This window comes from Myotis lucifugus, unplaced genomic scaffold (assembly GCF_000147115.1).
Source record: "Myotis lucifugus unplaced genomic scaffold, Myoluc2.0 scaffold_0, whole genome shotgun sequence".
Taxonomy (NCBI): Eukaryota; Metazoa; Chordata; class Mammalia; order Chiroptera; family Vespertilionidae; genus Myotis; species Myotis lucifugus.
In genome coordinates, this window is record NW_005871048.1 from 26,640,727 (window position 1) to 26,665,274 (window position 24,548).

At 38.7% G+C, this 24,548-nt stretch overlaps 1 long non-coding RNA gene across 1 annotated transcript in view; it reads left to right on the plus strand.

Annotated features, from left to right (window-relative positions):
- The window catches only part of LOC106694765, a 42,933-nt gene extending 18,651 nt beyond the window's left edge, over nucleotides 1–24,282 (plus strand). Inside the window, exon 5 of the long non-coding RNA XR_002828285.1 lies at nucleotides 24,178–24,282. This is a non-coding gene — a long non-coding RNA (uncharacterized LOC106694765). The remainder of the gene's footprint in view (nucleotides 1–24,177) is intronic.
- Nucleotides 24,283–24,548: the final 266 nt, after the last annotated feature.

Here is a 24,548-nt window from a genome sequence, read left to right on the forward strand (position 1 = left end):
GCTGGCCGGGTGAACTTTACCTTCGTAAGCCTTTCCCGTACATAGGTTATTCTAGAACCTATATTTTATTACACTTATTTATATGTCTCTTTTTAACTAGACTATATATTTCTTAAGGGCAAATAAAAAGGTGGTGTGTCTAATTTTTATATCCTCAGTTTTTAGCACAAGGAGGAACATAGTAGCTTCTTAATAAACATTTTTGAATGACTGAGTGAATGAATGAAGGAATGGTTGGTTAATCTTGATAGGAAAGAAAAGATAAATTTTTTTAAAGAAAAGATGATTCTCATAGTTGGTATGACAGGACTGATAAAGTAATTCTAAGGTGGAGTATTGCTATACTTTTCAGGGGCCATTCAATGTAGAAAATAGTTCCCTGAGTTCTCACTATAATCATATTGGCTTCTTGGAGTTTAAGATATTGTTATCTTGAACAACCAACATTTAATATTGGAAATTTACCCATAAATTCAGGTAGTGATTTTTTCATAAATATTTATATCTATACAAAGGCGCAGGGGCCATCTAAACCGAGAGCGAGGTCTTACTGTCTGCATGAGGCGACCAGGCTGGCAGGGGGCACAGTTGTCTGCATCCAGCCCAGCAGGGGGGTCAGTGAGAGGTGACCAGACCAGCAGGGGGAGCAGTTGGGGGCAACCAGGCCAGCAGGGGGGGGGAGTGAGGAGTGACCAGGCCGGCAGGGGGTGCAGTTAGAGGCAACCAGGTTGGCAGGGGTGTGCAGTTAAGGGCGACCAGGCCAGCAGAGGAGGACAGTGAGGGATGACCAAGCTGGCAGGGGGGCAACTGGGGGCAACTAGGCCTTCATGGGGGGCATTAAGAGGTGACCAGGCTGGTGGGGGGGCAATTAGGGGCAACCAGGCCAACAGAGTGGAGCTGTTGGGGGAGACGAGGCCGGTGGGAGGGGGGCCAGTAAGGAGCGACTATGCTGGCAGGGGGGGGCAGTTGGGGACGACCAGGTTGGAAAGGGGGGGCAGTTGGGGGTGACCAGGCTGGCAGGCAGAGGTGGTTATGGGTGATCAGGCTGGCAGGGGGGCCAGTAGGGGCGATCAGGCAGGCAGGCAGGTGAGCAGTTAGGAGCCAGCGGTCCTGGATTGTGAGAGGGATGTCCGACTGCCGGTTTAGGCCCGATCCTCAGGAAACTGGCAGTCGGACATGCCCCGAGGGGCCTCGGATTGGAGAGGGTGCAGGCTGGGCTGAGGGGATGACCCCCTCACCCATGCACATATTTCATGCACCGGGCCTCTAGTATTTCAATAATGAGTAGATAGATCTTGACTCAAGGACTCTATTACTTTCCTTAAAGAGGCCCACATGTGCTCTGGTGTCATGTCATAATCAATCTAAAGTTGGAAAAGGACCCTTCTGCTTGAAAATTATGAAAAGGAAGTAAAAAATGAGCCTATTGGTTATCACATTTAAAGTTCCATTTGCTTTAAACTGTAGTTCTTATGTAATATACTCCTGACTAATGGTCAGTATTATCAGAATGACAAAGTCTTACATAGCTTTGTAGTTTTACATTTTGAAAAACACTAATTTATCACATTATCCTTTTAATAATATGCCAAGCTTTAAGTTGGTTCATATTTTCTCTGTTTATAATTTAATAAGATTATATGGATTAGAGGTAAAATGTTCTTTGGCCATCAGCTTATATTATAATTTTAACTGAGGAAATGTTATGCAATTAAAATATTAAAAGCAAGCTTAAGACTTCTGATAACAACTAGATTCTGTTAAATGATTTTATTTGTTTTAGACTATATAAAACAACTTAAGAAAATATACTGAATTAGAATGAGCTATGCTGAAATAGCATATTCACTAAATAATTTAGATAAAATGAGGTAAGTGTTGAGGAGATTGGAAGGAATGCAATTTTCTTTGCTCCAGCTATAAACATGAAGACTTTTAATTTTGTAGGAAGACATTAAATACTCTGGCCATTCAACTTGTATATCCTTTAGCCTATTTAGTAGAAAAAAAAATTCTAAGTAAATATGTGATTTAATTTGTGATGCTGAGAAACAGAGATTAAAAATAGCAATAAAAGTCACATAATGAAATAAGAATACTAAAAACATCCAGGGGTTTTACTGTGGCTCATTATTCATCCAATTTCTGGCAGCCTTCATGATTACAAATCACTTGATTGACTAACTAGACATTCTCAAAGTGAATTATGAATCATGTTCATTTTTCCTGGTTGATAGTTGGCACATGCTGTAACTCTTATATTTTGTGATATATCAAATTCTTACAACAGTAATAAGAGATATAATCAAGTCTTTATTTCAGAAAACTAAATTGCCTCTTCAAAAAATGAAATGTAGTTGCTAATATTTTAACAACGCAATGTAATTCCTGCCTTTGTATTCCAGAGCAGAATTCACAATGATGATGTCATTTTTCACATTAAAAAAATCTTTAGAATAATTTCCCATCAGGCATAAAACTCATACTTATATCAGTTCTATAATCTCCTTGAGCATTTGCCTGAGTCAAGGTTGCAAGAACAGTTAGTATTTAAAAAATGCATGATGGAGGAATTGTACATACTTAACATTTTCTTTTAAAGAAAATGCAGTTTTCTCTAAATACCTAATTTGTAATGAGGCCATGATGCTGCAAACTTAAAAATGTGGAGCATTTTAATGGTAATTAGTAGAGAGGGTCTCTTTTTGAGTAGGGAAAAGAGTCTATAGTGACTGGAATCTTTCCATTGGTAAATCTGAATCCAGGGGGTCAATTGTGCTTTGAAATGCATTCTGTTCTCTTTTGACGTAATAAGCATTCTTCATGTATAACTACACTGGCAGTTGAGTAGCAGAAAATTCTTATAGTACAGCTGCATTTTCTTTAATCCCATCCACCCAAGCAATTGAAAATAAAGTGAGTGCTTCTTAATGTGATATACTCAAAATTTGAGAATCTTGAACAAAATTCAGTTATTACCTTAGTAAAAGTGAGGTCCCTTCATTGAAAATTCTCAGGCATGGGAATGTAGGGCCCCAGTTGTTTAACAGAGTTATTATGAGATCCTCTTACTAATAATAGAATTGCATATGATAAAGTAATTCTGTGTTTCCAACAAAGGCAGAATCATCAAAGTTAAGGGAAAATTTGTATATATAAGGATCACAGAATTGTGCTGTTATACTTTCGAGTCATATGTAAATCAGAGTAATTAGTGTGTCAGTGTTCCCGTGCTTTCTAACTTAGTTTCTTTAATAAATAAGATTTATTTATATTATATCTAAAAATTGTTTTGTTGCTATTCCATTGTCTTTAAAAATGTTATATAAGGCCGAAACCGGTTTGGCTCAGTGGATGGAGCGTCGGCCTGCGGACTGAAAGGTCCCGGGTTCGATTCCGGTCAAGGGCACGTACGTTGGTTGCGGGCAAATCCCCAGTGGGAGATGTGCAGGAGGCAGCTGGTCGATGTTTCTAACTCTCTATCCCTCTCCCTTCCTCTCTGTAAAAAATCAATAAAATATGTTTAAAAAAAATGTTATATAAGAAAAAAAAAGATGGCGGTTGGCAGGACGGAGGTGAGGGATAGGAAGTGAGTGAGTGAGGGGATGAAAGGAGAGTGTGTGGATGTGTGTGTATGAGTGAGTGAGGGATAGTTAAATCTGGCAGGAGCTGCAGAGGCTGGCAGACCAGGCTCTCTTGGACAGGGAGAGACTACCACCACTGAGGGCACTCCCTGGACTGTGGGACTCGGCACGGAGCCCATGCCATCTTGAAGGGGAGAGTGGCCTCTTCTAGAAGCTCATCAGCACCACCACCCAGACAGGTCTTGGACACTGCCCACAACCCAGCAGCCACTCCAACCAAAATCCTGCTGCCCCACCTGCAGACCTGCGGACCCTGGGACCTCCACCTCTAAAGGTGCAATACTCCCACAGCCGTAAGTGCAACTTTCCCCCTCCCCAGCAGCAGAACTCCGGACACCACATTCACACATTTCCAACATTCGTGCGTTTCCAGCGTGCAGACTTCCAGGGCACACCACTCCATAGGCAGCTCTTGGATGCCATTGTAAACCCCTGCTGGGTGTGATTTTGAACAGACAAGGGCATGCTGCCCTGCAGTAGAAATTCTGAATTCCCTCTTCCTGAATAACTGCCCACAGACAACCCAGCTACGCATCTTTAGCGCCAGGGCCCCTCAGAGTGCGTCAGAGCTCTGCGCCGGCAAACTCACCACCACAGTTGCGCATTTCCAAGGAGCAGGCACCCAGAGCTCATCTATGACAGAGCGCTTGTAGGAGCTGCTGTGAGCCCCCACTAGGTACGATCTTGGACAAATAGTGACGCACTCCCCCTGACAGTAGAAATTCTGAATTCACTCACCCTGGATACCTGCCCACAGATGCTTCAGTTACGTGGCTTCAGTGCCAGAGCCCTTCAGAGTGCTTCAGTAAGCCAAGCTGGCAAACGCACCACTGGTGCCGCTGTAAGCCGCCACTGGGAGCGTGCGCCTATCCACCACAGGTGCAGCAGCAAAAACTGAGTCTGCCCACCCCACGGCTGCAGAACTCTGGACACTACAGTTGCACGCTCTTTCAGTGCCACTGTGAGTCTCTGCTGGGCACACACAACTTCAACCAAGGGCATAAGACAGCAAAAATTGGGACAACCCCCTCCATGGCTGCTGCTGACTTCTAGACACCGCAGTTGCGCATTTCCAGCTCACAGGCATACATCAAGAGAACCCAAATAGCTCAAGTAGGGAGCTACTCTAGATTACCAAGCCCAGGAGACCTGAGATATCACACCAGTAGCACCATTCCCCAAAGAGCCTAGGTAGCAAAGCAATCGCATCTACAATTAAAACATTACAGCAAAACATGGGAAGACAAAAAAGCAATCCCCAAAGGAAAGAAAAATAAGAATCACCAGAGAGGAAGTTAAATGAAACTGAGGCTAGCAACATATCAGAGAAAGAATTCAGAGTAATGGTTATAAGGATGCTCAAACGGCTGGATGACAAATACACACAACTCAATGACAAATACACATAACTCAATGAGAATTATAAGGAGCTGAATGAGAATGTCACCAACATGAAAAGGAACCAAGAGGAGATGAAGAATGACATAGTTGCAATAAAGAACACAATGGAAGGCTTAACAGTAGATTACAAGAGGCTGAGGACCGCATCAGCGAATTAGAAGACAAGGTAGGAAAACACACACAAACACAGCAGCAATTGGAAAGAAGATTTAAAAAGCAAGAGGAGAGCCTAAGGGAGCTTTGGGACAACATAAAACGAAACAATATTCGCATAATAGGAGTACCAGAAGGAGAGGAAGAGAAGCAAGGAATAGAAAACCTGTTTGAAGAAATAATGACAGAAAACTTCCCTGATATTGGCAAGAAAAAAACTATGCAAGTCCAAGAAGCACATAGAGTCCCAAACAAGATGAACCTCAAAAGACTGACACCAAGACACATCATAATTAAATTGGCAAATACCAACAACAAAGTAAGAATCTTAAAGGCTGCCAGAGAGAGACAGAAAGTTACTTACAAGGGAGCTCCTAGTAGAATATCAACTAATTTTTCAACAGAAACACACCAGGCCAGAAGGAAATGGAATGAAATATACAAAGTGATGCAAAGCAAGGGACTGAATCCAAGAATACTATACCCAGCAAGGCTATCATTCAAAATTGAAGGTGGAATTAGGAGCTTCACAGACAAAAAAAGGCTAAGAGAGTTTATTACTACCAAGCCAGCAATGCAAGAAATGCTAAAGGGACTGCTTTAAAAAGAATAAACAGAAAGGCAAGAAGAAACACAAATATTAAGAATAAAAATGACAACAAATAAGTACTTATCAATAATAACATTAAACGTAAATGGATTAAATGCACCAATCAAAAGAAATGGATAAGCTGAATGTATAAGAAAATATGACCTATGTATTTGCTGTCTGCAAGAGACCCACCTCAGAACAAAGGATGCACACAGACTGAGAGTGAAGGGATGGAAAAAATTTTTTCAGGCAAATGGAAATGAGAAAAAAGCTGGGGTAACAATTCTTATATCTGACAAAATAGACCTCAAAGTAAAGGCCATAACAAGAGATAAGGAAGGCCACTACATAATACGAAAGGGAGCAATTCAACAAGAAGATATAACTCTGGTAAACATATATGCACCCAATACAGGAGCACCCAAATACATAAAACAACTTCTGGAAGATATGAAGGGAGAGATCGATAGCAATACAGTCATAGTAGGGGACTTTAATACTACTGGATAAATCCTCTAAACAAAAAATCAGCAAAGAAACAGCAATCCTAAATGACTCACTAGATCAGATGGACTTAATTGACATCTTCAGAATATTTCACCCCAAAGCTACAGAATATACATTCTTCTCCAGTGCACACGGGACATTTTCAAAGATAGACCACATATTAGGATACAGGCAAAGTCTCTTCAAATTCAAGAGGATAGAAATCATAACAAGCTTCTTCTCAGATCACAATGGCATAAAACTAGAAATCAACTACAATAAAAACAATGAAAAAAAATCAAACACTTGGAGGCTAAATAGTATGCTATTAAACAATGATTGGGTTACCAAAGAGATCAAAGAAGAAATAAAAAACATCCTGGAAACAAATGACAATGAAAACACATCAATCCAAAATCTATGGGACACAATGAAAGCAGTCCCGAAAGGGAAATTCATAGCTCTAAGGCCTACCTCAAAAAACAAGAAAAACTGGTAATAAATTAAATAACCTTGCAACTTAAAGAATTAGAAAGAGAGCAACAAGAAAAGCCCACAGTATCCAGAAGGAAGGAAATAAAGATCAGAGCAGAAATAAATGACATAGAGACCAAAAAACCCCCAAAAAACCACACCACAAAAAACAAAAAACACACAACACAGTTCAAAAGATCAATGAAACCAAGAGCTAGTTCTTTGAAAGGATAAACAAGATTGGTGAACCTCTCACCAGGCTCACCAAGAAACAAAGAGAGAGGACCCAAATAAAATCAGAAATGAAAGAGGTGAAGTAAAAACTGATCCTACTGATATACAAAGGATTGTAAAAAAATACTATGAACACCTCTGCTCCAAAAAACTGGACAACCTCGACAAAATGGACACATTCCTAGAAAAATACAAGCTTCCAAAACTTAATCAGGAAGAATCAAAAAACCTGAATAGGCCGATAACTACTGATGAAATTGAAACAGTAATCAAAAAGCTTCCAGCAAACAAAATCCCTGGACCAGATGGCTTCACAGGGGAGTTTTACCAAACATTCAAAGAACTGAAACCAATCCTTCTCAGACTATTCCAGAAAATTCAAGAGGTAGGCACACTTCCAAGCTCTTTCTATGAAGCCAGCATTACCCTAATCCCAAAACCAGATAAAGACACCACAAAGAAAGAGAATTACAGGCCAATACCCTGATGAACGTAGATGCTAAAATCCTCAACAAAATGCTAGCAAACCGGATCCAGCATTACATTAGAAAAATTATACACCATGACCAAGTGGGATTTATTCCAGGGATGCAAGGCTGGTACAATATCCACAAATCAATAAACGTGATACATCACATAAACAAACTGAGAGACAGATATCACATAATCATATGGATTGATGCAGAAAAGGCATTTGACAAAGTCCAACACCCTTTTCTGATAAAAACGCTCAGCAAAGTGGGAATAGAAGGATCATACCTCAACATAATAAAAGCCTTATATGACAAACCTACAGCCAACTTCATACTCAATAGGCAAAAACTAAAACCTTAAGAACAGGAACAAGACAAGGATGCCTGCTTTCACCACTGTGGTTCAACATAGTACTAGAAGTTCTAGCCATAGCGATCAGACAAGAAGAAGAAATAAAAGGCATCCAAATTGGAAAAAAAGAAGTAAAATTGTCATTATTCACAGATGACATGATACTGTACAAAGAAAACCCTAAAGACTCCATCAAAAAATTATTAGACTTAATAAACGAATTTGGCAAAGTAGCAGGATACAAAATTAACGCCAAGAAATCTATGGCATTTTTATACACCAATAGTGAACTCACAGAAAGAGAAATTACAAAAAAATCCCATTTACCATTGCACAAAAAAATTTAAGATACCTAGGAACAAACTTAACTAAGGAGGTAAAAGACCTGTACTCAGAAAACTACAAGATGTTTGAAAAAGAGATAGAGGAAGATATAAACAGATGGAAGAACATACTGTGTTCATGGATTGGTAGAATCAACATCATTAAAATGTCCATACTACCCAAAGCAATCTATAAATTCAATGCACTCCCCATTAAAATACCCAAGGCATATTTCACAGACCTAGAAAGAACTCTCCAAAAATTCATCTGGAATAAAAACAAAACAAAACCCCGAATAGCTGCAGTGATCCTGAGAAAGAAGAACAAAGTAGGAGGGATCTCAATACCAGATATCAAGATGTATTACAAAGCCACTGTTCTCAAAACTGCTTGGTACTGGCACAAGAACAGACATATAGACCAATGGAATAGATTAGAGAACCCAGAAATCGACCCAAACCACTATACTCAATTAATATTTGACAAAGGAGGCAAGAACATACAATGGAGTCAAGACAGTCTCTTCAATATATGGTGCTGGGAAACTTGGTCAGACACAGGCAAAAAAATGAAACTAGACCACCAACTTACACCATACACAAAAATAAACTTAAAATGGATAAATGACTTAAACGTAAGACGGAAACCATAAAAATATTCGAGGAATCCACAGGCAGCAAGATCTCAGATATATACCAAAGCAATATCTTCACCGACACAGCTCCTAGGGCAATGGAAACTAAAGGGAAAATAAATAAATGGGACTACATCAAAATAAAGAGCGTCTGCACAGCAAAAGAAACCAACAAAACAACAAGAAAACCCACTGCATGGGAGAACATATTTGCCAACGATATCTCCGATAAGGGTTTAATCTCCAACATTTACAGGGAACTCATGCAACTTAACAAAAGGAAAACAAACAACCCATCAAAAAATGGGCAAAAGCTCTAAATAGATACTTTTTGAAAGAAGACATAAGGAAGGCCAAGAGACACATGAAAACATGCTCAAAGCCACTAATCATCCAAGAGATGCAAATCAAAACGACAATGAGGTACCATCTCACACCTGTCAGAATGGCTATCATTAACAAATCAACAAATGACAAATGCTGGCGAGGATGCGGAGAAAAGGGAACACTTGTACACTGCTGGTGGGAATGCAGACTGGTGCAGCCACTGTGGAGAACAGTATGGAGTTTCCTCAAAAAACTGAAAATGGAACTTCCATTTGACCCAGTGATCCCACTTCTAGGAATATATCCCAAGAAACCAGAAACACCAATCAGAAAGGATGTATGCACCCCTATGTTCATAGCAACACAATTTACAATATCTAATATCTGGAAACAGCCTAAGTGCCCATCAGCAGATGAGTGGATTAAAAAACTTTGGCACATCTATGCAATGGAATACTATGCCTCAGTAAAAAGGGACGAACTCCTACCCTTTGCAACAGCATGGATGGATCTGGAGAGCATTATGCTAAGTGAAATAAGTCAGTCAGAGAAAGATAAATATCACATGATCTCACTCATTTGTGGACTATAATGAACAACATAAACTGATGAACAAAAACAGATCTAGAGACAGAGAAGCACCGAACAGATGCTCAAACCTCAGAGGGAAGGTAGGGGAGGGTAGGGGTACGGGGGAGAGATCAACCACAGGACTTGTATGCATGCATATAAGCATAAGCGATGGACGCAGACAACAGCGGGTGAGGGTGAGGGTGAGGGAAAGACTTGGGGGATGACGGGACTACGGGGGATAAAGACACATTTGTAAAAAAATTTAAAAAAATGTTACATAAAATTTTTTTCTGAATAATATTCTACTATATTAACATATATGAAAATAGAGTAGTAATGTATAATTACACCTAATTATATAAACACATTATAAACTGATTTTTATTTTAGCATTTTATTCTCTTAAAAATTGTCTAAAGTTCTTGAATTTATGCTTTAACCACATTGAAATTTAATTTTTAAACCCCTAGCACCACTAATTATGTGCCTACTAGTTAAAATTTCTATTAAACATCTTTTCTAGGATTAAAATTTTATTCCTGATTAGGCAGTTATTTATGTACTAATATATAATCCATTATTGTATTCATATAAAATTATGACCAAAATACTAATCCTCTAAAGATGTTTTTAACAATATAAATCATCCTGGTAGAATTGGAAATAAAGAATTAGATATGGAGAGACAAAAGATCAAGTTATTAATTACAGAAAAAACTTTACATCTTTTATAACTTTGACAGATTTTGTGAAGTGACCATAAACTAAATTGGGGCCATAAAATGCTCCTCTTTCCAACCCAGAAATCAACCCACATCTCTGTGGTCAATTAATATTTGACAAAGGAGGCAAGAACATACAATGGAGTCAAGACAGCCTCTTCAATAAATGATGTTTGGAAAATTGGACAGATACATGCAAAAAATGAAACTAAACCACTAACTTACACCATACACAAGAATAAACTAAAAATGGATAAAAGACTTAAATGTAAGTCGTGAAACCATAAAAATCCTAGAAGAAAACATAAGCAGCAAAATTTCAGACATCTCTTGTAGCAATAGTTTTGTGGATACATTTCCTGGAGCAGGGGAAACTAAGGAGAAAATATACAAATGGGACTACATCAAAATAAAAAGCTTCTGGACAGCAAGAGAAACCATCAACAAAATGAAAAGGGAGCTCATTGTATGGGAGAACATATTTGGAAATGATACATCTGATAAAGGGTTAATATCCAAAATGTAGAAGGAACTCATACAATTAACAAAAGGAAGATAAATAATCCAATTAAAAATGGGCAAAGGACCTAAATAGACACTACTCCAAAGATGACCTACAGATGGCCAAGAGACATGTGAAAAAAAATGTTCAAAGTCACTGATCATCAGAGACATACAAATTAAAATGACAATGAGGTATCACCTCACACCTGTCAGAATGGCTATCATCAACAAATCAACAAATGACAATGCTGGCGAGGTTGCGGAGAAAAGGGGATCCTAATACATTGCTGGTGGAAATGCAAACTGGTGCAGCCATTATAGAAAACAGTATGGAGTTTCCCCCCAAAATTAAATATGGAACTGCCATTTGACTCAGTGAGCTCACTTCTAGGAATATATCCTAAGAAACCCGAAACACCAATCAGAAAGAATATATACACACTTATGTCCATAGCAGTGCAATTTACAATAGCTAAGGTCTGGAAACAGCCCAAGTGCCCATCAGTAGATGAGTGAATAAAACAGCTGTGGTACATTTATACCATGGAATACTATGTAGCAGTGAAAAAGAAGGATCTCTTACCCTTTGAGACAGCATGGAGGTTACCTGGAAAACTTTTTTCTTTTTTTTTAAATCTTTTTTGTTCAGATTATTACAGATGTTTCCTCTTCCCCCCCCCATAGCTCCCCTCCATCCAGTTCCCACCCCACCCCAGGCCCTCACCCCCCCCCACAGGGGCTGAGGTACCCCATGCCCTTTACCACCCCCCCACTGTCCTCATCCATAGGTGTAAGATTTTTGTTGAGTCTTTTCCCACACCCCCCTCACCCCCTTCCCCCCAAGAATTGTCAGTCCACTCCCTTTCTATATCCCTGATTCTATTCTATTCACCAGTTTATTCTGTTCCTCACATTTTTTATTCACTTGATTTTTAGATTCACTTGTTGATAGATATGTATTTGTTGTCACTTTGTTGTTCATAATTTTTATCTTTACCTTTTTCTTCTTCCTCTTCTTAAAGAATACCCTTCAGCATTTCATATAATCCTGGTTTGGTGGTGATGAACTCCTTTAGCTTTTTCTTGTCTGTGAAGCTCTTTATCTGACCTTCAATTCTACATGATAGCTTTGCTGGGTAGAGTAATCTTGGTTGTAGGTTCTTGCTATTCATCACTTTGAATATTTCTTGCCACTCCCTCTGGTCTGCATAGTTTCTGTTGAGGAATCAGCTGACAGTCGTATGGGTACTCCCTTGTAGGTAACTAACTATTTTTCTCTTGCTGCTTTTAAGATTCTCTCTTTGTCTTTTGCCCTTGGCATTTTAATTATGATGTGTCTTGGTGTGGTCCTCTTTGGATTCCTCTTGTTTGGGGTTCTCTGCACTTCTTAGATTTGTAAGTCTATTTCTTTCACCAGGTAGGGGAAGTTTGCTGTCATTATTTCTTCAAATATCTTTATAATATCTTGCTCTCTATTTTCTTCTGGCACCCCCATAATTCGGATGTTGGTATGCTTGAAGTTGTCCCAGAGCTCCTTATACTATCTTCATATTTTTGGATTCTTTTTTCTTTTTGCTTTTCCCCTTGGGTGTTTTTTGCTCCTTTGTATTTCAAATCTTTGACTTGATTCTTGGGATCCTCTAGTCTTCTGTTGAATCTCTGTATATTATTCTTTTATTTAAGTCAGTGTTTGCTTAATTTCTGACTGATTCTTTTCCTTTTTATTTTTTTTTTTGCATTCTCACTGAGATCCTTGAAGGTCTCACTAAGTTCCTCGGAGGTTTCTAGAAGATTTTTGAGTAACCTTATAACTGTGGTTTTGAACTCTATATGCAGTATTTTGATTTCTTCCATTTCTTTCATTTGTGACATATTTCTTTGTCTCTGTATTTTGGCTGCTTCCCTGTGTTAGTTTCTATGTATTGGGTAGCTGCTAAGTCTCCTTGAGTTGATAGAGTGGCCTTGTGTGGTAGGTATCCTACAGGGCCCAGTGGCTTGGCCTCCCCAATCACCTGAGGTGAACACTCTTGGTGTACCCCTTTGTGGGCTGTGTGCACAGTCTTGTAGTTAAGCCTTGATTGCTGTTGGTATCACTGGGAGGAATTGACCTCCAGGCCAATTGGCTGTGAGGACCAGCTGTGTCTACAATGGAAGAGCTGCTGTGCAGGAAATACCCTTATGGGGCAGGACTTGCATCAATGGGGCTTTGGTGCTCACTGAGTCTGCCCCTTGACTGTGTCTGCCCCTTGGATGTGAAGAGTTGTAATCTGGTATGATCTCACACTGACCACTGGGTACACTGGCTCTTGGATCTCCAAGGACGTTCAAAGTTAGCCACTGCCTGGGGCCACCCAGTAGGACCTACAGCGAGATCTGCAGATTCCTCCTCTTTGTATGGGGTTTGGAAGTGCCCAGATGAGGCCCAGCTGTGAAGCAAGGTGCTGGTGCCAGTTCTTGGGCCTTCTTTTGATAGCTTTGGGGCTCCCTGACCCAGCTGCTGCCTGTTTGACAGGTTTTAGGCTGAAAAAGGACAGGCCATTCATATGCAAAAGCCACTGGGCACAGCTTGGGTGGTGTTGAAAATTGGGTGGGGCGGAGTCTCAGGGAATCCCCAGGGTGGAGCAAACAGCAATGGCTGCCAGTCAGCCCTGCACTGGAGAGGTCCCAGTGCAGGAACAATGAGCACTGTGAGCACCTTTGTCTGGAAGAAAGCCGCCCTTGCTTTTTGCCCCTATGCCAGACAGTCCAGTTTCTCCCTGTATGTGTCTGGGTTCCCCAGAGTCTTGCCCAGAACTGGAGTTCAGAGCAAGTGGGAGCTTGTATCTTCTTCCCAATTAAAAAAGCAGCATAACCAGGTGCCAGCCATTTCTGTGCCTCCGCACCTTCTACCAGTCTCAATGCACTTTCTTCACCTCTCTGGTTGTAGTACTTTCACTCATCCAGCTTTTCTGCAGTTCTTCATGATAGTTGTTCTGTCTTTTAGTTGTAAATTTGTTGTGGTTGTGAGAGGCAGCAAGTACAGGTGCTTACCTATGCCGCCATCTTGGTTCTCCTCTCAGTTGTCTTTTATTTATGTAGGCTTTTGTCCATTGTGCTGTTGTTCCCTTGCATGCTTGGTTATCTTTCTCATTGCTTTTGCAAAATTATTTGGAGGCTTAGTATAAAGTTCCCTTCTTAGAGGGAGGATTTGCATTTGCTTTTGCCAAATAATCTAGGACCACTTCAACCAAAATCTCTAATTGAGGTTCCCTAGTCAACTAAGGTAATGAGAACTTGGTCAGCAAATATGCATAAGGGCCAGCCTGTGACCAAATATTTTTGGTAGTGGGAAGTTGGGAATTTATGGTTTCAGGTCTTATATTTAAGTCTTTAATCTATTCTGAGTTAATTTTTCGTGTGAGTGGTATAAGATAGAGGTACAATTTAATTTTATTTGCATCTGATTATAGAGGTTCCTCCTCATTTCCTTTCCCTTTTTCCCTCCGTTCTTCTTAGTGCCAAAGTAACCTTCACTGAAGTCGTAGGGGTGAGGCTGTGAATGGGAGGACATTCTAGGTATTGCCTTTGAGGTCCAACTTAATATGGAGAGGATTTTCTATTAGACAACCCCCTCCTTAGGTGGGGCTCTTTGCCTTTAATGTTTCTGAATTGAAGTTTAAATTTGCCAACTAACAAATGTCCACAAGTCAATATTGGCTTCGGTGTTTGATGTTCTACTTACTAGAAAGATAGCACTGGGTTTGATATTTCATTTAGAATTTGACTTGAAAATTCCCTATAATGTCAGCTCAGTGCTTTAAAGTGATTGTATTTTTATAAAAGTTCTGCATTTTTAGTTTTCAGCAGGAGGGATAGTCTAAACTAGTGGTTGTCAAGTGGGGATGATTTTGCTTTCCCAAGGGATATTTGGCAATGTCTGGAGACATTTTTGGTTTCTGCAGTTGGGGTTCAGGGAGCTAATGGTATCTAGCCGATAGAGATCAGCAATGCCATCCCAATACATTTAATTACAAAGAAAAACCCCATAAGGTCTGATTTTAAAAGACCTGGGTTGGCATTCTCACACTATTAATTTATTAGCCAAGTGACCTTAGAAAAATCAGTTAATCTTTCTTACTTTTATTTTTTAAATTAATTTTTAAAATATATTTTTATAGATTTGAGAGAGGGAGGGAGAAGGAGAGAGAGATAGAAACATCAATGATGAGAGAGAATCATTGATCATCTGCCTCCTGCACGCCCCACACTGAGGATTGAGCCCTCAACAGGGCATATGCCCTGACCGGGAATCGAACCATGACTTCCTGCTTCATAGGTCAACACTCAACCACTGAGCCAGGCTGGCTGGGAAATCTTTCTTACTTTTAGCTTCTTCATTTGTAAAATAGGAATGATGATATTACCTCACAGGATTATTGTGAAACTCAAATGAAACATTTATGAAGGTGATTTATAAAGAAAGTATAAAGTGGTATACAAGTATTATAATTCAAAATGTTACTTTATTTGTATATTTAGTAAGTTTTTTCTAAGAGTCATCTCTGGTTTGAGAGGCAATTAAGTCACATTGCTTAAGTTCAAATTCCGTCTTTCTCTTGCTAACTTATCTTTGATTCACTTTCCTGTTCTATAAATGAGAATAATAATTGTATCAATTTCATAGGGTTGTCATGAAGATTCAATTAGATAATCCATGTAAAGTACATACAGCAGTGTTCAGCACATTCAATAAATGCTACCTACCTATCATCATCATTGTCATCATTAGATTAAACACGGAAGCTCTTTTCTAAAATTAAAAACCATATTTACCATTTATCAAGTGGTAAATTATTAAATCAACTTCACTCTTGTCATCAGTGCAATTAATTTTTCCTTAGTGGTGAATACATATGTAAATACAATGATACAGTTTTCTTCAATTAAGAAAATCCATTGACATTGTACTTATTTCAAAATAGTTGATATTTCTGATAAGCTGTGTGCATATAATATTTTGGCAAATTTAATTATATTTTGAGTACAGTAAGGACATTAATAAAATAACTCCTGAAAATAAATTCATTGAATAATAAAGGACCCTTTGAAATGTGATTGCTCACTAATTTATTCATTCTTAAAATAAATTTTCACATTTAAAAAATAAATCTGACTATATTTATACTCCTTAATAATTTGTGAGACTTAAATTAATTATATTATCTATTTGAAAGGAATCACCAAAATAATCAAAGCAGCAGCCTTGAAGGATCAGTTCAAACATGCTGGAGGTAATGAATTTAATCAAGTAATTTCTTTAGGTAAATGCCTAATGTAAAATCTGACTAAAATAAATGCTGAGTTTTGAAAACACATGAATAACTGACTGAAAGATTGTGTGATTTAAAAAAAATATTCTGGACAACCAAGATAGCGGCATAAGGTATATACCTGTACGTGCCGCCCCCCACAACCACATTAAAACTACAACGAAAAGACAAAACGGTGATCATCCAGAACCACGGGAAAGCTGGCTGAGTGGAAGTTCTACAACTAGAAGGAAAGAAAAAAGCGCATTGAGGCTGGGTAGGAGGTGCAGAGGCGCCAAGAGCAGAGGTACAGAGGTGCGAGAACCGGGCTGCACCTGGGTGCGCAGTTTTTTTTCAATCAGGAGATACAAGCTCCCGACTGCACTGAACTCATTTCTGGTGAGACTCTAGGGACCCAGACTCCTATGGGGAGAAACTGGACTGTTTGGCATTGGGTTGGAAAGCGAGGGTGGCTTTCTTGCAGAACTGCTTGCAGGGAACATTATTACTTGGGAGTGCGGGACTTGGGGACTCAGGGACGCAGAGACACTGAGACTCGGAGAGGCGCGGAGTCACGGAGACGGCTGACGACAGCCATCGCTGTTTGCTCCGCCCTGGTGATTCTCTGAGATCCCGCCCCACTCAATTTACAACCCCACCCAAACTGTGCACAGTGGCGCAAATGGATCACCTGCCCTTTTGCAGCCTAACCTAACAAACTGCAGCTGGGTCAGAGAGCTCCAAAATCTTCAAACCCCAAACAAAGAGGAGAAATCTGCAGATCTCGCGGTAGCGCCTGCTGGGCGGACTCACACAGTGGTTGAATTTGCGCCTCCTTGGAGATTCAGGAGCCAGTGTACCCAGTGGTCAGATACCAGATTTCAACTCCTCACATCCATAAGTGACACACTCAAGAGGCAGACTCAGTGAGTACCAAAGCCCCACTGATGCAAGTCCTGCCCCATAAGGGTGTCTCCAGCACAGCAGTTCTTCCACTATAGACACAGTGGGTCCTTGCAGTCAATTGGCCTGGAGGTCATTTCCTCCCAGGGATACCAGCAACAATCAAGGCTTAACTACAACAAGACTGTACACCCAGCCCACAAAGGGGTGCACCAAGAGTGTCCACCTCAGGTGATTGGGGAGGCTGAGCCACTGGGCCGAATAGGACACCTACCACACAAAGCCACTCTATCAACACAGGGAAGCAGCCAAAATACGGAGACAAAGAAACATGTCACAAATGAAAGAAATGGAGGAAAGCAAAATACTGGATTTAGAGTTCAAAACCACAGTTATAAGGTTACTCAAAAATCTTCTAGAAACCTCCGAGGAACTTAGTGAGACCTTCAAGGATCTCAGTGAGAATGCAAAAAAAATGGAAAAGGACAAGTCAGAAATTAAGCATACACTGACTGAAATAAAGAATAATATACAGAGATCCAACAGAAGACTAGAGGATCCCAAGAATCAAGTCAAAGATTTGATATATAAAGAAGCAAAAGACACCCAACCGGAAAAGCAAAAAGAAAAAAGAATAAAAAAATATGAAGATAGGGTAAGGAGCCTCTGGGACAACTTCAAACGTACCAACATCTGAATTATCGGGGTGCCAGAAGAAAAGAGAGAGCAAGATATTGAAAGCCTATTTGAAGAAATAATGACAGAAAACTTCCCCTACCTGATGAAAGAAATAGACTTACAAGTCCAGGAAGTGAAGAGAACCCCAAACAAGAGGAATCCAAAGAGGACCACACCAAGACACATCATAATTAAAATGTCAAGAGCAAAAGACAAAGAGAGAATCTTAAAAGCAGCAAGAGAAAAATAGTTAGTTACCTACAAGGGAGTACCCATACGACTGTCAGCTGATTCCTCAACAGAAACTATGCAGACCAGAGGGAGTGGCAAGAAATATTCAAAGTGATGAATAGCAAGAACCTACAACCAAGATTACTCTACCCAGCAAAGCTATCATGTAGAATTGAAGGTCAGATAAAGAGCTTCACAGACAAGAAAAAGCTAAAGGAGTTCATCACCACCAAACCAGGATTATATGAAATGCTGAAGGGTATTCTTTAAGAAGAGGAAGAAGAAAAAGGTAAAGATAAAAATTATGAACAACAAAGTGACAACAAATACATATCTATCAACAAGTGAATCTAAAAATCAAGTGAATAAAAAATGTGAGGAACAGAATAAACTGGTGAATAGAATAGAATCAGAGGCATAGAAAGGGAGTGGACTGACAATTCTGAGGGGGAAGAGGGTATGAAGGGTGAGGGAGGAGTTTGGACAAAAATCTTACACCCATGGATGAGGACAGTGACGGGGGGGTAAGGGCATGGGGTGGTGTGGGAACCAGGTGGAGGGGAGCTATGGGGGGAAAAAAGAGGAACAACTGTAATAATCTGAACAGTAAAGATTTATTAAAAAATATTTTTATTGATTTCAGAGAGGGAGGGAGAGAGAGATAGAAACATCAATGATGAGAGAGAATCATTGATTGGCTGCCTCCTGCACACCCTCCACTGGGGACTGAGCCCGCAACCTGGGCATGAGCTCTGACCAGGAATTGAACTGTGACCTTCTGTATCATAGGTTGACACTCAACCACTGTGCCACACTGGCTCGGCAAGACTGTGTAATTTTTGTCGTGAACTGGTAAATTTAGCAAGATCTAGGGTAGTATAATAGTTGAGATTAACTTGTAATATTCAGGTTAAAAATGTATGCTTTTTCTCTCTTCCATGCAAGGCATAATTTATACCACTTATAACACAAGTATGATTGCTTTTACATTTTTTGTGTTAATAGTTTGGTGAAGTGTACAACATAAAAATGAATTAAATGATTGATGATTGCTACACAGTCCAATACTGATTTCAACCAGTCAAAATGTTGCAGTTTTGGCTTAATTTTAAGAAGAGTCTGAGGCACAGTTTCTGGGACAACCCAGGTCAGGTGACCTGGATATGTCCTGCCAAGCTGTTCCTGTAGAATAAATAGGTTGTTTGTAAATAGTAGGATGGCAAAGCATTCTCTCACAAGATTTCAAGTTCACAAAGTATGAGGCAACTGGGTAAAAGGTCAAAGGTGAAAGGTAATAAGCCATTTAGAACCTGTTCTTTTGTGGAGCCTTTGGCTGTCTTTCAGACTGAGGTCTTGGAAATAGTTCACACACAGGCCTTTTGCCAAAAGACTACTGAGAGTTGGCTCAAGCAGGATTCTATTACAAAGTCCTCTCCCCTTCTTTCCCTCACTCTCTCTTTCTGTCTTGCTGTCTGAAATTTATAAAAGTGCAAGGATTTTAATAACAACTACGTATGGAAATGAAGCAACCAAATAAATTCATGTTTTACCTAAAATAAACTTAGAATGACTTTTCCATTTAGGGACAGAGGTCCACAATTGAACCTATTGTTACAAATACTTGCAAAATTGATTGCAAAGTATATTTTAAAAAAAGACTAAGTTTATAAAAACAACAAAGAAGATTAAAACTATTGACAGAAAAACTAAAGGCAATTGTAGACTGTTAAAAGAGGCAGTATATGTCTGTTCCACTTAAATCACCAGAGGCAGAGGCAGCCTTTAAGCAGCTAGTGTGATCTTTTAATTAATGAGCTCTTCTCTGAGTGTATGTTATCTATTGAGTGTTAAGATTTGCTGTGTATTATGAAGAAAAAAAGATATAATTAGGCTTCCTCAAAATTTCTTGTCTCCTTTTAGATTTATTGCTGTTGTTATTCTTGCTTAGAGTAGGAATTCATTCTAGGAATAATAATAAAAGCGAATGTTAGATTTACCTTCTCTGGCATTAAAACTTGGCTTAAAGAGTCTTCTTTAGTTCCTTGGCTATCATATTTGTCTGCATTACTAGTCTGTTTTATCTTGTTTGTTTTATCTAACTATGACAGAGTTAGAACTTCTATTGTGGTTAATTTTGGTATACTTTCATCCTTGGATTTGAAATATTTGTTAATAAAGTTTTGGGACACTTTAGGTTAGAAAAGGTGGGGAAAGAAACAGTGAAACGAGGGCAAAAAAGTCTTTCCCAAACACAAAGTATGAGCCATAGGCTATTTAACTATAAATACAATTCTTTGGGATAGTAGCAATTATAAGAAATCACTCAGCTAAATGGAAAATAGAATAGTTCATAAGAAATTTAGTGTAAGTCCTAGCGGGAACCAAAGCATGCAGTTTGGATCATAGCCAGTGATATCTTGGCTTTCATTTCTTTATTGTACTAATAAGGATAGACATGGAAAGGATGGGACTTTCCAGTGTGTTTCATAAAGTCTGATTTCTTTTTTTTGTGTGTAGAACAATAAAACAAACACATTTATTTTTCAAACAGAATTTTCTGAGACTATATTAATTCACAGGTGGTCTTGTCTTTATCTACTTGCTTCAGAAAACTAACTCTAAAAGAAAAGTATTTCCCTGAAGTTTGGGAAGTCATTTGCCATTATTTTCCTTTCTTTGAATTTCTTGGTTTCAAGAAAACTGCTGCGAGTATACATTATTATATTGTTGATAAACAAAGTTCTCTTCTGTTTTTTTTTAATTAAACAGAATGACAAGTTCATTTTCTTTTTATTTATTGACTTCTAACCAGACTGCGTTGAACAAATTAGAAAATGGCAACTTTTAAAAGATTGTATTTAAAAAGTTTGGGCAGATCTTTACTTTCTTCTCTCATGCAAAAATTGTTAAAGAAAAACTTGAAAAATATTTTTTTCTTTTTAAGAATTAAACTTAAGAAAATTAACCCCGGCTAAGTCACTGAGCCTCTTTGAATCTGTTTTCTTATATATAAAATGAAGGCTAGAACTCAATTTTTAAGGTTTTTCCCAGATCCAAACTATATTGTATCTGGCCAAATATTGTTTCTAGGATTGAAGAACTCTCTGACTTGCTATAAAACTTGGTATTTCTGTCTTTTTTTCTTCAGTGAATTACAATGTTAGGGAGAAAGTAAATCAGGATCTTGAGGTATGAAAGATGCCATGAACCCATATTCAAAGGGCAGGTAGCATCATATCCCCTTGTTTGTCCATTTCCTTTGCCACTCTTTTTTTTTCATGATCTCTCTCTATATTTTTTTAATTCTTTGTTGTTGAAAGTTTTACATGTCTCCTTTTCCCTCCACTGACCTCTCCCTGCCCACTCCTGCTCCCCAGCTCATGCCTTCACCCACTAGTGTCTGTGTCCATTGGTCATGCTCATATGCATGGATACAAGTCCTTTGATTGATCTCTTACCTCATCTCCCCCACCCTTCCCTGCCTTTCCTCTGAGGTTTGATGGTCTGTTTGATGCTTCTGTGTCTCTGGATCTATTTTTGTTCATCAGTTTATGTTGTTCATTATATTCCACAAATGAGTGAGATCATGTGATGTTTGTCTTTCTCTGACTGGCTTATTTGCTCTCCAGGTCCATCCATATTGTTGCAAATGGTAAGAATTCTTTCTTTTTTACAGCAGCGTTGTATTTTATTGTGTGAATGTGCCACAGCTTTTTAATCCACTCACCTGCTGATGGGTTCCCAAATCTTAGCTATTGTAAATTGTGCTGCTATGAACATAGGGGTGCATATATCCTTTTTGATTGGTGTTTCTGATTTTTTGGGATATATTCCCAGAAGTGGGATCACTGGGTCAAATGGGAGTTCCATTTTTAGTTCTTTGAGGAAACTCCATACTGTTCTCCACAGTGGCTGCACCAGTCTGCATTCCCACCAGCAGTGATGAGGGTTCCTTTTTCTCTGCATCCTCGCCAGCACTTGTCATTTGTTGATGATAGCCATTCTGACAGGTGTGAGATGGTACCTCATTGTCATTTTGATTTGCATCTCTTGGATGATTAGTGACTTTGAGCATGTTTTCATATGTCTCTTGGCTTTCTGAATGTCCTCTTTTGAAAAGTGTCTATTTAGGTCCTTTGCCCATTTTTGTGATTGGATTGTTTATCTTCCTTTTGTTAAATTGTATGAGTTCAGTATAAATTTTGGAGATTAAACCCTTATCAGATGTAACATTGGCAAATATGTTCTCCCATGTAGTGGGCTCTCTTGTTTTTTTTTGTTTTTTTGTTTTTTTAAAAAATATATTTTATTGATTTTTTACAGAGAGGAAGGGAGAGAGATAGAGAGCTAGAAACATCGATGAGAGAGAAACATCGATCAGCTGCCTCCTGCACATCTCCTACTGGGGATGTGCCCGCAACCCAGGTACATGCCCTTGACCGGAATCGAACCTGGGACCTTTCAGTCCCCAGGCCGACGCTCTAAATATGTTCTCCCATGTAGTGGGCTCTCTTGTTGTTTTGTTGATGGTTTCTTTTGCTGTGCAGAAGCTTTTTATTTTGTTGTAGTTCCATTTGTTTATTTTCTCCTAGTTTCCATTGTCCTCAGCGATGTATGGGTAAAGATATTGCTACGACATATGTTGCTACTTCACTGCCTATGCTTCTTTTAGATTTTTATGGTTTCCTGTCTTACGTTTAAGTCTTTTATCCATTTTGAGTTTATTTTTATGTATGGTGTAGTTGGTGATCTAGTTTCATTTTTTTGCATGTATCTGTCCAATTTTCCCAACACCATTTATTGAAGAGACTGTTTTGATTCCATTGTATGTTCTTGCCTCCTTTGTCAAATATTAATTGAGCATAATGGCTTGTGTTGATTTCTTGGTTCTCTGTTCTGTTCCATTGGTCCTTTTGCCACTTTTACTACTATTAAATATATTACTTTGGTTCTGCCTTGAATGAGAGAAAAAGACTAGGCCAATGAGGCCATCAAGTGGGAACTTTCTAAAGGTCTATAGGAGAGAGCCAGCTGATCCCAGGTGGAAACAGAAAGTCATATTTCTGGTACATGGGTTTGTTTCTGGGCTCTCTATTCAGTTCCTTTGATATATGTGTTTGTTTTTGTGCCAATACAATACTGTTTTGGTTACTATAGCTTTGAAATGTAGTTTGAAATCAGGGAGCATGATACCTCTGGCTTTGTTCTCCTTTCTCAAGATTGCATTGGCTATTCAGGGTCTTTTGTGATTCCATTCAAAGTTTAAACTTTTTTTTCTATTTCTGGGAAAAGTACCATTGGGATTTTGATAGGGATCTTATTGAATCTGTAGATTGCTTTGGGTAGTATGGACATTTTACCAATAGTAATTCGTCTAATCCATGAACCCACACTACCTTTCCATTTTGTGTCTTCTTCAATTCTTTCATCAAGATCTTATAGTTTTCAGTGTTGTATAGAGTTTTTACCTCCTTCGTTAAATTTATTCCTAGCTATTCTTTTGGATGTGCTTTTTAATGGGTTTATTTTATTAATTTCACTTTCTGATTGTTGTTAGTGTACAGAAATACAACTGATTTTTTACATATTGATACTGTATCCTACAAATTTCCTTAATTTTTTGATTAATTGTAATTTTTTTTGGTGGAGTCTTTAGGGTATTCTGTATATATTATCATGCCATTTGGAAATTGGGGTAGTTTTACTTCTTCTTTTCCAATTTGAATGCCTTTTACTTCTTGTTCTTGGCTAGTTGCTCCGTCTATGACTTCCAGTACTATGTTGAATAAGAATGGGTATGATTGTCTTGTTCCTGATCTTAGAGAAAAACTTTTCATTTTTTACCATTGAGTATGTTATTATGTGTGGCCTGCATATATAGTTTTTATTATGTTGAGGTATGTATCCTTAATATCTTGAATGGATTTTGAATTTTTTCATATGCTTTTTCTGTACCTATTAAGATGATCATATGATTTTATCTTTCATTTTGTTAATGTTGTATGTTACATTGATTTGTGGATGTTGAACCATCTTCATATTTCTGGGATAAATCCCACTTGATAGTAGTGTATGACCCTTTTAATGTATGACCCTTTTAATGTATTGTTGAATTCAGTTTGTTAATATTTTGTTGCATCTATGTTCATCAGGGATATTGGCCAGTAATTTTCTTTTCTTGCAGTGTGCTTGTCTGGTTTTGATATCAGGGTACTCATTATAATTGGAGAGCATGTAAAGAGCTTCCCAGACAAGAAAAAGCTAAAGGAATTCATCACCACCAAACCAGTATTACATGAAATGTTAAAGGGTCTTCTTTAAGAAGAAGAAGAAAAAGGTAAAAGTATAAACAATAAAATGGCAATACATGCATATCTATCAACAGTTGAATCTAAAAAATGAAATAAATGAATAAGCAGAGCAGAAACAGACATAGATACAGAGAATATTTCGACTGTTGCCAGATGAGAATGGTGTTGGGGGGGATGGGTGAAAAAGGTGAAGGGATTAAGAAGTATACATTAGTAGTTGCAGAATAGTCATGGGGATATAAAG